The sequence below is a fragment of the Cinclus cinclus genome, chromosome 2 (genome assembly GCF_963662255.1).
Source record: "Cinclus cinclus chromosome 2, bCinCin1.1, whole genome shotgun sequence".
NCBI lineage: Eukaryota > Metazoa > Chordata > Aves > Passeriformes > Cinclidae > Cinclus > Cinclus cinclus.
Genome location: NC_085047.1, coordinates 116,693,396 through 116,708,384, shown reverse-complemented (window position 1 = coordinate 116,708,384; position 14,989 = coordinate 116,693,396).

Here is a 14,989-nt window from a genome sequence, read left to right as displayed (position 1 = left end):
TTCCTTGTGCTGGGGAAGAGGAGGGTGCGTCTATTGACTGAAGGCTTTGATCCGAACTGAGAATCCTGGAATGGATCATGGATCATCATTGATCCAAGCCCTGGCCCTGCACAGACACCCCAACAATCCCCCCGGGAGTGTTGTCCAAACCAGACCCTTCCCCATCCTCATGTCCCTCATTTGGACACTCCCCACGAGCTTTAGACCTATTTTTTGTTGAGGTGCCCAAAATTCCAGACAGTTCTGGGCACCGAATCCAGCTGGAATCTCTCTGGGGGTATCGCAGCCCAGGTGTTCCAAGCCTGGAGATGGCAAATCCAGAGTGGAAAATCCATGTGATGCTCACCCAGCAAAGCCCCAGCCTCCCTCCCCTCCCCTCTCCCAAGTGTCCCCATTCTTTTCCACAGACGAGCTGGTGGAGAGGAGAAAAAAAATAAATATTTTGGGCTAACACTGCTGAGTCATTAACCATGTGATGGAAACAATTCTGCAGTTCTCACCCGCCAGCTCCACCTGCAGCCTCACAGGAGCTGGGGGCTGCTGCAGTGCTGTCCCTCCTCCTCCTCCTCCTCCTCCTCCTCCTACTCCTACTCCTCCCAGCCTTTTGTGTTCCAAGTGCTCTGTCCACAGGCAGGAATGGGAATCTGCTCCATGACTCATCCCCTGGGCACTGCAGTCACTCTGATAATGCTCCTTGCTCAGACCTTTCACACCTAACACAGTTGGGAGAGCCTGAAATAAGGATTTGGGCCAGGGGAGAGAGATTAGCTCCCAATGGCTTCTCTTTAATACATTTGAATCTTTAAAAATATGAAATATATCTTTAAACGAGGAGCTGAAAACTAGCTTTGAAAGGGACTTCAGCTTGGCCTCCACAATTGCAAATCTGAATTTTCCATCTCTCCCTGGCCTTGCACCATCCTGGATGGAGGTGTGCACATCCTGCAGAGGTGGTTTGCATAGAGAAAAGCTGTTTGTGCACTTCAGGAGGTGCAGGAAGAGCTTTTGTGCATGCAAACCACCAGCTCCATTTGGCAAATGTGTCATTAAGTGGTGGTTTGTCACAGCTTTTTGCCTTCCTCCCTTCCAAATGCCTGTGTACACAGGATTGAAATGCTCTGTGAGCTGCTGGGTGGAACAGGATTTTCCGATTCTTCACTAATTTATATTTACTTCCATCTAACAATGAAAATTGCTTACAGTGCACAACTTCCAGCCTACTATGGATTAAAATGCATTTTGGAAATCTCCCCAGATTCCTGGCACATTTATTACAACTCCAAAGTACAGAGAGTTTGGTATCTTTAATCTTCCCATTCCTGTAATAAGAAAAGTTGAATAATCCATCCCTGAAGGACAAATCCTCATGAAAATACTGCGAGTATATCCTGAGAGCAGGATTTCTCCCTTTGAAACCTCTCATCCATCCCCAGCCAGGAACAGCCTCTCATTTTCTCCCATTATCACATTTCCTTGATGGTTGAAAAGCCCTCATGGAACTCAGCAGCCTCTTCCAGGTCTGTTTTCCCCTTCCACAGCTCTTGCTCCTTTCAGCAGCTGCTTTGGGGTGGGCAAAGATGTGGTGCCCACTGGGATGAGGAGCTGGTGCTTCCCAGATTTGCTGTGGCTGCCCCTGGATCCCTGGAATGTTCAGTTCCAGGTTGGACACTGGGGCTGGGAGCAGCCTGGGACAGTGGGAGGTGTCCCTGCCCATGGCAGGGTGGGATGAAATCAACTTTTAGGTCTGAGATTCCATGATTCTATGAAAATGCCATTAAACTTTAGAAGTTTGGGATGGAAATGGCCCCTAAGGCCTCTGCCAGAGAAAGGTTCCTCCTCCCAGGATCACTGTAAGTTCAGCAAACAGGGAAGAGGAGGAAGCTCCATTCTTCAACCCTGCCTTTCCACCTGCTTGTCCATCCCTGGGCTTCAGCTCTCTCCCCTCTCCCAGGTGGCACAGCACAGAATCCCAGCCTGGTTTGGGTTAGGAGGGACCTCAAATCCCACCCAGTGCCAGCCCTGCCATGGCAGGGACAGCTCCCACTGTCCCAGGCTGCTCCAATTCCCAGTGTCCAACCTGGAACTGAACATTTCAGGGATCCAGGGGCAGCCACAGCTGCTCTGGGAATTCCATCCCAGCCCCTGCCAGGGAACAATTCCTAATTCCCAGTATCCCATCCAGTCCTACTTTGAAGCCATTCCCTGTGTCCTGTCCCTCCATGCCTTGTCCCCAGTCCCTGTCCAGCTCTCCTGGAGCCCCTTCAGGCCCTGCCAGGGGCTCTGAGCTCTCCCTGGATCCTTCTCCTGTCCAGGTGAGCACCCCCAGCTCTCCCAGCCTGGCTCCAGAGGGGCTCCAGCCCTGCAGCAGCTCCGTGGTTTCTTGTGCTGGGGCAGCTCTGCAGCTGGGGTCTCCCAGGACAAAATCCCCTCCCTTGCCCTGACCCAGCCCAGGATTCATTTGCCCTCCAGGGCTGTCAGATTTTATTCCCTCTTTTCCAGTTCACCTCTAAGAACCTGGCCTCTGCAGATCCAACAAATACATGGAGGAAAAATCCATGGAACAAAGGGTTTTTCACTTTCTCCTCATTCCCAAACACCACTTTCAGAGGACGTGGTGCCAAATTACATAATTATAGATACTGGTCCTCCTGCTCCCATTCCTGGGTCCTACACTACAGGATTTTGGGATTTGTGGTGTGGAAGGGCAGCTGGACAGCAAGAAACTTATGGATCATTCTCCAGGGGGGAGAAAAGCTGGAGCTGGGCTGGGGACAAAGAGAAAACAGCATTTTCTCCACAGGTGACTTGTTCCAGGATCGTCCGTGGAGGGATTTTTGGATGTGGCACAACATAAGAAGCTCCCATTTGGATTCTCCCAGGCTTCACCCACTGTGTGTTGCCCACTAAATTTGAGAAATCAAAGGGAATCTGCTGAATCTGGAACAGTTTCCCCTGGGTGAGGTGACATTATGGAAAGGAAAAAAAAAAAAAAAAAGAAAAACAACCGGGATTGAGCCTCTCAGGACTTTAAAACTTGGAGTGCCCTTTGCTGTGTGATATTTGTGTTTATAATTTTATCTCGAGATAGAGCCAGAGCTGTTTCTCTCCATGCCAAAAGAAACTATAGATATAAATCATCCAACAAAAAAGTGAGGCCTGGGGCCGTTGTTTATGTGATATGAAACAATTTCATTATTGTTAATTATTTATTTTGGTAGGGCTACAAAGTGGTAAAAGCCTTTTTTTTTTTCTTTTTTATTTTTTGAGAGAGAGAGAGACAGGAAAGAAAGCAAACTTCAAGCATTTCAGTTTCTTTGGCATTTTCACAGTGGTCAGTGTTCAGATTTCATGTGACAAGCCAAGAAATGGAAATTAAAAAGGCAAAATTTTCCTTACCCCTCTGCTAAAGGGCATTTATTGCTTCCTGTGGATTTCTAAGGACAATTTTCCTGCTGTTTCCAGTGTGACTGGAACACATGCCCAAACAGGGCAGAGCTGCTGCTGCTTACAGGAAATGAAATTCTGATTTGTTTTCTGCATTGCTGTTGTATCATGTGCTCGTCCCCAGCCCACACTCACCTGTAGCATCCTGCCCACACCTTGCAGCAGGTGGAACACGGCTCCACCTCAGTTAAAGCCACCAAAAACCAAAATCCCAGTGGTGTTGCAGTCCCACAGGTGACACTGATGCTGCCACCAAAGCTGTGGTGGCTCCTGGGCTGTGCTGCTCATTCCATCCATCTCTGCATTGCATTCATTGGTGCTGAAAACTAAATAAGGCCCGGAACTCCTCCATGAACATGGGAATACGGACTATCCTGAGTGGGAATAAACCCCCAGGGATCAGCCAGTCCCAGCCCTGTCCCTGCCCAGCCCCCCCAACAATCCCAGCCTGGGCATCCCTGGCAGCTCCTGGAGCTCTGGCTGTGCCCATTCCCTGGGGAGCCTGGGCAGTGCCAGCACCCTCTGGGACAGGGCAGAACCTTTCCTAAAATCCAACCTGAATCCCTCCTGGCCCAGCTCCAGCTGCTCCCTGGGTGCTGTCAGGTCACAGAGCAGAGATCAGAGCTGTCCTTGATGGGTCTCCCTCAACCCCCTCTGCTCCAGCTGGACAATCCGAGGTCCCTCAAGCTGCTCCTGCTTTGGCTCTCCCAGGCTCTTCCCCATCTCTGTGGCCTCCTCCAAGAGCTCTCCTGTTCCCAAAGCTCACACGTGTGCCCACACCTGCCTTGGCAATGAGGCACAGCTCCCTCCACGGGCTGCAGTCCCAGGTCACCCATCCACAAATCATCTGGGCTTTGTCTTGTTCCCCGTTCCCAGAGCGCCTGGCACGCACAAAGCCCCAGACAAACACGGGCATTGCCATGGAAATGCTCGCAGCCAGCCCCGAGCATCGCCCGCGCTCGCGTCTCCCGACGTCTCCTGCATCCTTGTGCCAGGACCCAGGGGTGTGGGAATGTGTCACCACCCCACGTGCGAGCTCAGCAACCTCGGGAGGGCTCCGGGGCAGGGGCTGGGGCAGCAAAGGCAATCCCTGAGAGGGGACCGTGCCAGTGGCGGCACTGCCGGGACATCGGTGCCGGGATGGGTTTGGTGCGACTGCTCCTACACGGGTGAGGGAAGGCACAGGGTGGGCTCTCCGTGCTGATTTACACCTGAGGGCCGGGTGGTGCCGTGGCAAAGGTGCCAGCACTGTCACCTGCCGCCTTGCCGGGCTGGAGGGGCAGGCTCGGGGGCTCATTCTGTGCTTTGCTGCCCCAAGAACGGGAGGGAGGTGTTGGGAACCTTCTGTTTTATCTGGGATTGCCGTGGGAACTTGGGGCACGTTTGGGAGGCATCAGCAGAAGAAGTGATCCCGGGAGTTGCTGACTGTGTGGGATCCTCCAGTTATGGACAATGAGGGAACTGAGCAGATTCCACTGCCCCAAACCCAGCGAAGGAGTTGCTGTTACTCCCTGAGTTCTTCTGCTGAGAAAAGCACGAGTTGTTCTGCCTGGCAGCCTTGGAACATCTTATTACACAACACGGGGGGTTCCACACCCCATAAAGCAACGCCACAGGTCATTGTTTCACTTTTTGTATCTCATTTCAACACGGGAATTGCTAAAATATTCTCTTTTTTTGGTCTATCAGCACTTACATTTCTGCAAGGGGCTCTTTGACTTCCCCCTTCCCTGCAACTGCTCCTGTGTTTTCCACAGGTTGTTTCTGCAGATGCATTTGTTGCAGGAATTGTTCTGTGTTTGACCTAATCTAAAGTTTGGGAGATAAATCCCCACATTTTGCTGATACAACACACGAAGTTCTCTTCTGCTTCACCTCACTTTTGGTAGCATCGAGACCATAATTGCCCTGCACTCATTGCAAGTTCCAGTGTCAGGTGGATCAGCTTCCACTAAAAAAGGGGTTGGATGTTTTCCAGACATTGTAGCTGCCGAAACAAGTCAGAAAAATCTATATTTTAACAGGATGCACTGCTGAGGATCATTCTCAGAAAGAGAATTATAGGAGCAAGGATATCCTGGAAGGGACTCAAAGGATCCTCCTGCCCTGCACAGACACCCCAAAAATCCCAGCCAGTGCCTGCTGAGGGACTGTCCCCTTCCACTGTCCCCTGCTGGGCAGTGGGATGGGAGTGTTTGGACACAGGGACACACGGGGACACGCCTGGCAGAGCTGGGCTTTGCTGCCAGGCTGGGCTTGCCCTGGCTCTCTTTGCTTGGTAACTCCAGCTCAGCACCCCCCGCTCCTGCCAGGCCTGCTGGGCTGGTAAATTGGGTGTTAAATGGCACAGCAGAGCCAGCAGGGCTGCAAATAGAAAGGGAATCCTGATTTTCTTAGAAGATGAGAAGTGAAAGGTTCTGGACATGGGCTGGTGCCAGTGAGAAATGATGCTGGCAGTCGTTTTCATCTGTTGGAATTGTACAGTCATGGAGTGCTTTGGGTTGGGAGGGATCTTAAATCCCACCCAGTGCCACCCCTGCCATGGCAGGGACACCTTCCCCTGTCCCAGGCTGCTCCAGCCCCAGTGTCCAACCTGGAACTGAACATTTCAGGGATCCAGGGGCAGCCACAGCAAATCTGGGAATTCCATCCCAGCCCCTGCCAGGGAACAATTGCTAATTCCCAGTATCCCATCCAGTCCTACTTTGAAGCCATTCCCTGTGTCCTGTCCCTCCATGCCTTGTCCCCAGTCCCTGTCCAGCTCTCCTGGAGCCCCTTCAGGCCCTGCCAGGGGCTCTGAGCTCTCCAGTGTTGGCTGTATAATTTTGGAGGATTGTTGTTTTTGTTTTGGTTTGGTTTGGGGTTTTTTTTGAGGTTGAGATCCTGAGAGAGGTTTCTGGGTTTTTATTTGAAGTGTGGCAGAAAGAGCTGAAACTCTGGCCCTGGCACAGGGTGGAATTCCCAGAGCAGCTGTGGCTGCCCCTGGATCCCTGGCAGTGCCCAAGGCCAGGCTGGACATTGGGGACACAGCGGGAGGTGTCCCTGCCATGCCAAGGGGTGGCACTGGATGGGATTTAACCAAATTCCCAACCCAAACTGTCCTGTGATTCCGTGATGTTGAATTTTATCCATTCACATTTTCCTTCCTGCAGAGTTTTCCTCCAAGGCCTTTCCTTTGTTATTTCCCAGGGAATACAAACTCCACACTGAGCTGGATCTTTCTCCCTCTTCCAGATGAGCCAGAGCTGTTTCCTGCACTGCTCTGAGGAAACTTCCTGCAAATTGATGGAAAAGCTCAGGTGCCATCAGGGCACTGCTCCTGCTCCCCGAGATTGGTGATGCCCCTCTGCAGGAGCTGCAGCCCCTGGTGAGCTCTGAGAACCCCAACCCCCCCAAATCTTTCATATCTGGGGGAGTTCAGCAAAATCTCCTGGCTTTTACTTTTGATTTGGAAGCCAGGGTGGGTGGGTGGGGTTGAAGCACTCAAAAGGACATTTTATTACTGAATTCACATCCAGGCAGGAGCACAAACTACCAGAAATTTCAGAACAGTTTGACAAAAAACTGTGATTGAATTCCTCAAGCCTCCCGAATTCCCAGGTGATTTAATCCCCCAGGTCGATGATATCAGTGACATCCAACACCTGTAAGCTCCTGATCTTTGTAAAGCAGAGTAACTTTGCACAAATGTTAATTGGAGGAATTAACGCCTGCATTAATCATCAGCACAAACAGTTTGAGGCTTCTAATTATATTTTATAGTGTCTGCTGCAGGTTGAACATCCACATGAATAAGTGGATTATCCAAAAGATTTGAAATTGTTCACGTTGCACCAAACAGTTTCCTTAATTTATTGTTGCAAGGATTAAATTCCTTTGGAGTGTGACGCCAGTGAGCTCTGCCCACCGATTTGGGGAAAAACATGGGACCCTGTTTATCACTTGAAATTTTATATTTTGAATTGTCAGCGTGTAATCAAGAAGCCAAGACTAAGAGTGAGGCTTTTTGTTGCCCCCAGGATGATTTTTCTCTGCCTGGCAGCAACAAAGAAGGTGCTTGATGAATCTGCTTTGTGTCGTTCCAAGAGAGAATTCCTGAATTTTGTGGAATCAATCATGTGGGATCTGCAACTCTTCTCCAGGTGGGTGGTGCTGTGTGGACTGGATGATCCTGAAGGTCTCTTCCAATGTGGTGTTTCCAGGATTTCTCTATTATTGAGAATTTTTAACGTGTCTAAAGCGACCTTTGGAGTTTTTTTGTCCTTTCATGGGGATTTATTGGTCAAAACCACTTGAGCACGTTCTAGCCCATGGAATTTTAAATGGAATTGATCTTCAAATGGAAATCCAAATATTTCTTGTTCCATCAGAAGTCCTGTACAGGGAATGAACCCTTGGAAGCCCCAGGCTTGCTGTGCCTGGGGCACAGAGGGACCTGCAGGTGGACAACAGCTCCATGAGAGTTGGAGCAAAGTCACAATTCCAGATGGATTTTCTGAGACCTGAAAATGCTGAAGAAATGCCTGAAATCTGCATTTTCTGCCCAGACACACTTTTTGAATGGGAAAAGGATTTTTGAATGGAAAAATAATGAATGTCCAGAAAAATCACCTGTAGAAATTGTCTCTGTAACAAAAGAAGACACAGAGCCTGGCTGAACATTCTTCACTTTAGCAAACTGGAATTTGGGAAGGGACACTGTGATCAGGGAAGCAAAAGGCAGGTGGGGTCCACTGGAACAAGGGAGAAATAATTTTTCTTGATTGTTTTTTCACTTTTCTCATGTATCTCCTGGATTCTGAGTGTTTCTGCTGGATATCAGCACTATGAACAGCAACATGATTTCTAAGGGTGAAGGGATCAAACCTCCTCACTCCTCTAAATTTATCTGGGTTATGGATTCCTCAGAGAAAACGTGGGTTTAAACTTGATTAAATTGGATCAGTTGGTTCATGAGACTTGGTTCATTTGCACAACACAATTTATTAGCAGCAAATTCCTGCCCAGAGAAGAGGACAAAGAGCTGGAAAAGCAGGGAGAGATTTCGTGGGGGAGGCGTCCTTTTAATTGCACGGAATTCCATTATCACTGCCCCAGCACTGGGAGGATTGCTCAGCACAACCTCGGAACCCTCTGGAAGGAGCTGAAGTGGCCACTCAGCCAATTCCCCAGAATTAGAGAATCCTGGAATCCCTGAGGCTGGCAAAGCCCTCCCAGCCCACGGAGTCCCAGCTGTGCCCCACGGCCACCTTGTCCCCAGCCCAGAGCACTGAGTGCCACGTCCAGGTGACACCTGCAGGGATGGGCACTGCAAACCTCCCTGGGCAGCTCTTGCCAAGGCCTGAGCACCCTTTCCATGGGGAAATTTTCTTTGCCAATCTCCAACCTGAGCCTCCCCTGGTGCCATTTGAGGCCATCTCCTCTCATTTTTCCCCTGCCCCTCCTGTCAGGGAGTTGTGCAGAGCCACAAGGTCCCCCCTGAGCCTCCTTTTCTCCAGGCTCAGCCCCTTTCCCAGCTCCCTCAGCCCCTTCCCCAGCTCTTTGTCCCTCTGTTGCTTCTCATTTTCTGGCTTGGCTCTGGGACAAGGGCTGTCACTTCCTAAATGTTTGCAGAAGGATCCAATCAAGCCCATCCCTCAGGTTCCTGACAAAACCTCTCATTCCCCTGGCAGAGCAGCAGTGCCAGTGCCTGGTTGTCTCCCAGGTGATGGGATTGCAGGTTCCTCTTGCCAGTAATGCACAGGATTCAGCCTGCATTTGGTAATTTATTTATTTATTTATATTTATTTATTTTGCATAAGACACCAACAAAGCTTAACATTCTTTTTCTCACCTGTGGCAGGAAACCACTGAAGCAGAAATTCAGCCATTCTGGCACCATCTGTGTCTGTTTACAATCACTGAAGGCATAAAAAGACCTCAAGAAATTATCTGGGGCTCAGAAACCTTTCAATGTCTGCATCTTAGAGGTGATTTCTCTTTTTTTTTCCTGCTTTGAGGTTGCTGGAAGGAACTCCCTGGGAGCTGAGATGCTTCACCCATGGACAGCGCCCTCGGGATGTCTCCAGCTCCAGATGTTCACCTGAGCCTTTCAAATCCATTTCTGCAGCTTTTTAGGTACATTTGCCTCAAAGCTTCTTCCCTCAGGGCTTCCCCAACACACCAATAATCAGTGATGCCTTTTCCAGCTGCATTTAATGCCCTCAATGCCCTCCAAGGCTTCCTTGATTCCCTAACTAGGAAGTTTTTCCTTAAATCCAGCAGAAACTGCAATTCTGGCTATTGTTTAAGTTCCCTGCTCCCCTCCAAGCGCTGAGAATTTCCTGCTGCCTTCTACCTGTTACATATTTGAAGACTCTTATCATGTTTCTTCTCTGTCCTATTTTCTCTAGATTAAAACAACCAAACCCAGTTCTTTGAGATTTTCCTCCAGGGTCAGCTTTTTTCAAGACTTTCAGCACCTTTTTGTGCTCTCAGGACTTTCCCTAATTGGCCTCGTGAGGAAGTTGTGAGACCATGCTGGGGTTTCCTGAGTTCAGTGACCAAAGGGAATCGTTCATTTTTCACTTTCACACCTCCCCAGGGCTGAGTGGGAGTGCAGGAATTATTCCACACATCCCAACCAGCCTGTTTAGACATTTCAGGACAACCCTTGCTTTCCCACATTGTTTTTGATTCCCAGGGAGCTTAAACTCTTCCAAAATTCCCATGGGTTTTTGTTCAGGTTTTTTGCCTTGTTGGCTCCTTCCACTGGGGGTTTTATTCTTATCTAAATGTGAGTTTACACCTGCACTGAATCCTGCTGTTTTCAAATCATTTCTTCAGGGATCAAGATGTTAATTCTGGTAGAACTTCCCCACTCGATCCCTCATCCTCCAAAACACAAGGAAAACAGGGAAGGGCACAAACCCTGGGCAAGGCATCTGCAAAAACACTTTCTGTATTTTTTTCCACATCAACAACAAACCCTCTTGGAGGGTTTTTGATGTTTCAAACAGCTGAGTCCACCTTACAATGGTTTCATTTTAGTTCCTCAGCGGAGGCTGTGCTGAAAGCCTCGCTCCAGTCAAGATATGCAATATCTATTGTCCATAAGAGCTGCTACTTGTCAGGGGAGGAAATGAGCCTGGCTGGGCAGGATTTGTTCCTGGCAAATCATTCTTGGCCTCCACTTATCTTTTCATTATTTCCCATGCACAAAAGAAAACCTTGTTTCGTTATTTGTTTCCAGAAATTTCCAGGAATTCAACTCGGGCTGTTTTCTCCTCTGACATTCCCCAAGCTGTTTTTTGACTCAGGTGACTGCAGCACCTGTCCCTGCTCTTCCCTTTTCCAGGGGTGGGAAGGGATTCCTTGTGGATTCCTCCAGGATTCAGCCAGTCCTCAACATCCTCTGAGTTGGTTTCTGCCAGGTCTGGCTGACTGGAAAAACCCCAACTCACTGAAATATTCTGCTCTGTTCTCTCTGTTCTTCGTGGTTACTCAATGGACCATTGTTCATTCTCCTTGCTGAGGAGTGAGGAGAGAAAGGCATCAATCATTTTGGCATTCCCTGTGTCATCTCTTCCCATCCTGCCATCCTAGAGGAAGAGCAGCTCAGTTTTCCACCATCTTCTTTCTCCAGCTCCTAAAGGACCGCCACACCTTCCTGGAATTTTCTCTTTCCTTTGCTAATTACAATGATTTTGTTTTCACTCTTACAGGCTTCTGCTTTTATTGCTGTTTCCAGTTTGCTGGAGTGTCTGCTCATACTGGAGGGTTAACGAGCCACTGACTGGGGTTTAATTGAGTTGTGGTCTGAAGATGGGACACGGGAACCAAAGGTGTGCCTGTGGTGGCTCTGCTGCTTCTCCCAGAGTCTCTCTCTGCCTGCTCATGCATTTACAGCTGTTCCCTCATCAGGGAACAATGGAATGGTTTGGGTTGGAGGGATCTCAAAGCTCATCCAGCCCAACTCCTGTTATGAACAGGGAATCTTCCACAGGGTTCCCCAGCCTGAGCTAGGACACTTCCAGGGATCCAGGGGCAGCCACAGCTGCTCTGGGAATTCCACCCTGTACCAGGGCCTGCCCACCCTGCCAGGGAACAATTCCTGCCCAGGATCCCATCTAACCTCATTTTGTATCTCTAATCTTACCTTTTATTCCACATAAGCTAAAATATGTTACAATTACTTTTGGACTCTATCACTGGCTTGTCTCTCTCCTAGTTTAAAGCTTTTCTTAGTTCAGCCACTTTTCCCTGTTTTTTTCCCCCAGGCTATTCTGGCATTCAGCAGTTCAGGATAACCCAGGAATTTTGGAGACTCCTGGTCCCACCTGGCAGAGCCATTAACACTCAGGAGAAGGGTGAGAGGGGCGGGGGAGCCACAACAAGTTTTCTGACCAACCTGGGTTTAGATTTTTTTGGGTAGGACACTTCTGAGATATCAGGATAAACAGCAGGAAGATGCCCCTTCCTCCCCTTTCCACGGAAGAAAAAAGACAATCATCCATAAACAGGTTTTGTTTCCTCCTGGGTGTGATGGGTTTGGGATGGGCTGGAATTACCTGCAACTGAAAGTTCTTTAGACTCTGGTTCCTCAGTTTGAGACAGTGAAGAGCTCAAGTGAGTATTCCAAGAAGTTGCTGCGTTCCTCATTCACAGCACTTCACATGTGTAGCACCAATTGAATTTATTCCATCTGGGATCATTCAGCACTTCTGCAAATGAGACCACAAAATGTCAATTCAGACACTCAGAAACTGGGAGGGTGAAATTCGTGGCCACCTGCAAGAAGTGTGGTTTAACTGACTTGTGCAGCCTCACCCAAATAGGGAAAGAGGGATTCAGTCCCTTCCTAAGACACATCCCAGCTGATTTAAACCCAAGAGCTCATCCTTTTCCACATGATCCTCTGCAAATTCACTGCTCATCTTCTGTCTGCTGAAACAAATGCGGAAAAACTTCTGGAGACAGCAGCCTCCTCCACTATGTCATCCTGACACAGCTCCAGAGTGGCTCCACCCTGAAAAATAAATGTGGCAGAGAGCCCATGGAAAAAAAAAGTAGGCAATTATCTGCTTTGCATATGCAGATGCAAAGGAGAGGAAGAAGAAATAACGCTCCTTGTTATGTGGTATTGATTTTGCAACCTAGTCCTCATTCAAAGCAGATTGGATGTGTGCAATTATGCAGCTTTTAAAAAGTAAACAGCGAAAAGAATTCCGAACTCCTTCCATAATGTGCAAGCACCACATTGTGGCAGATGGACACAGAACTGCTGGAGCAATTCCAGAGGAGGCAGCAGGATGAGCAGAGGGATGGAGCAGCTGTGCTGGGAGGAAAGGCTGGCAGAGCTGGCATTGTTCACCTGCACAGGAGAAGCTTTGGGGTGACCTAAGGGAAATGCCTGAAGGGAGGTGACAAGAAAGATCCCAAATCCATGGAATGGTTTGGGTTGGAGAGACCTCAAAGCCCATCCAGTGCCACCCCTGCCATGGCAGGGACACCTCCCACTGTCCCAGGCTGCTCCAGCCCCAGTGTCCAACCTGGAACTGAACATTCCAGGGATCCAGGGGCAGCCACAGCAAATCTGGGAATTCCATCCCAGCCCCTCGTTACCATCCCATCCAGGAACAATTCCTAATTCCCAGTATCCCATGCAATGCTGCTCTGAAGCCATTCCCTGTGTCCTGTCCCTCCATCCCTTGGCAATTGTCTCTCTCCATGTTTCCTGCAGCTCCTCCAGGCCCTGCAAGGCCACCCTGAGCTCAGCCCAAAGCTTCTCCTGTGCAGGTGAACAATGCCAGCTCTGCCAGCCTTTCCTCCCAGCACAGCTGCTCCATCCCTCTGCTCATCCTGCTGCCTCCTCTGGGCACACAAATCCATGATTCTTCCTGTTATCTTTTAGCTCATTTATCTTCCTACTACCCCATCTTTCTCTGTCTTAATATTCCTCAAATCCAGCCGTTCTTCATCCCAGTCTTTTCCCATCTATTCTCCTCCCTTTCCTTTTCCCCTATCTTTTACATCCTCTCATTAGATCCTAATCCTAAATCCTAAACCCACCTGAAATATGTGGTGTTTATGGACAAACCTCCTGGAGAAGTGAGGAAATTGGAGGGAGAACAGGCCTGCACCTGTCCAACACCCCTGCCCATAGCCAGGCAAACAAAACCTCACCTGGTACGGCAATTCCTCTTTCCACAGGCAATCCCTGGTTTCTACCAGGAAATATCCAAATATCTCTCCTGATCTGGGGTGGGAGGTAACCAACATCCCAGTCCTAAACCTGTGATCAATTTTGATTTTATTTTGATATTGAGCAACGTGTCATAGGTGGAAATTAAAGTTTTTAATAAGAGGAGAGAATTGGCTTTCTGTGGTGGACGGGGAACCTGCTGCAAAAGGAGGTTTAGTCCGGCCTAATCAAGAGACTGCTAAAACCCAAAATAGCTGTGGTTAGAGAGGCTCTGTCTGGTGACTTTGAGCTTCTAAAAGTGCCATTTTTTGTCTTTCACATTCCCCCTTAACCCTGCCATGCCCAGCCAGTTTCTTTTTCAGGAACCTCTGAGATATTGCAGAACATTTTTTCATGGAATCCCAGACTTACTGAGGTTGGAAAAACCCTCCCAGATCATTGAGTCCAAGCTGTGACCCCCCTGCCAAGGCCTGACCACCCTTTCCATGGGGAAATTGCTCCTGGTGTTCCATCCTGAGCCTCCCCTGGCACAGTTTGAGGACATTTCCCCTTGTCCTGTCCCTGTTCCCTGGGAGCAGAGCCCAACTCAACAACCCTCAAACATTCCCAAAACCTTTCCCAAATAAAGCCTGCATTTGTATATGTATATGGAATGCATGAGGACATATTTTTATTTTGTGCTTTATTACAAAGGGTGATGTATTAAGGGTGGCATTATTCTTCCATGCTCTCCGTGCTGCTCTTTGGGATAGGGACAGGTGGGATAGAGACCAGGATGCAGAGAGGGTGATTTGCCCAAATTCCAGCATGAAAAAGTCAAGACGTTCTGCATGACACTTATTGCTTAAATAAAGTAAATAAAATCTCTGTTAGGGTAGTTTTTATTTCCTTACTGAGTATTCAGGGCATGGCCACCGCTTGTTGTTCAGACCACCCTCTCTAAGTCTGTGCTTTTAAATACTAAATATTACATTTCCTGCAGTCTTTGGATGCTTTTGCAGGAAAAAACAAGCTTCAAACCTGAGATTCAAGGGAGTTTGGACACCTTAGATCAGTGGTGAAAGATCTGGGGATCATCCTGAGCTTCCATAAAGGGATGGACAGGGCAGGAGAGGGCAGGGTTGGCAGGGTTGGAGCGTGTCCAGGGCAGGGAACGGAGCTGGGGAAGGGGCTGGAGCCCCAGGAGGGGCTGAGGGAGCTGGGAAAGGGGCTGAGCCTGGAGAAAAGGAGGCTCAGGGGGGACCTTGTGGCTCTGCACAACTCCCTGACAGGAGGGGCAGGGCAAAAATGAGAGGAGATGGCCTCAAATGGCACCGGGGGAGGCTCAGGTTGGAGATTGGCAAAGAAAATTTCCCTGTCAGA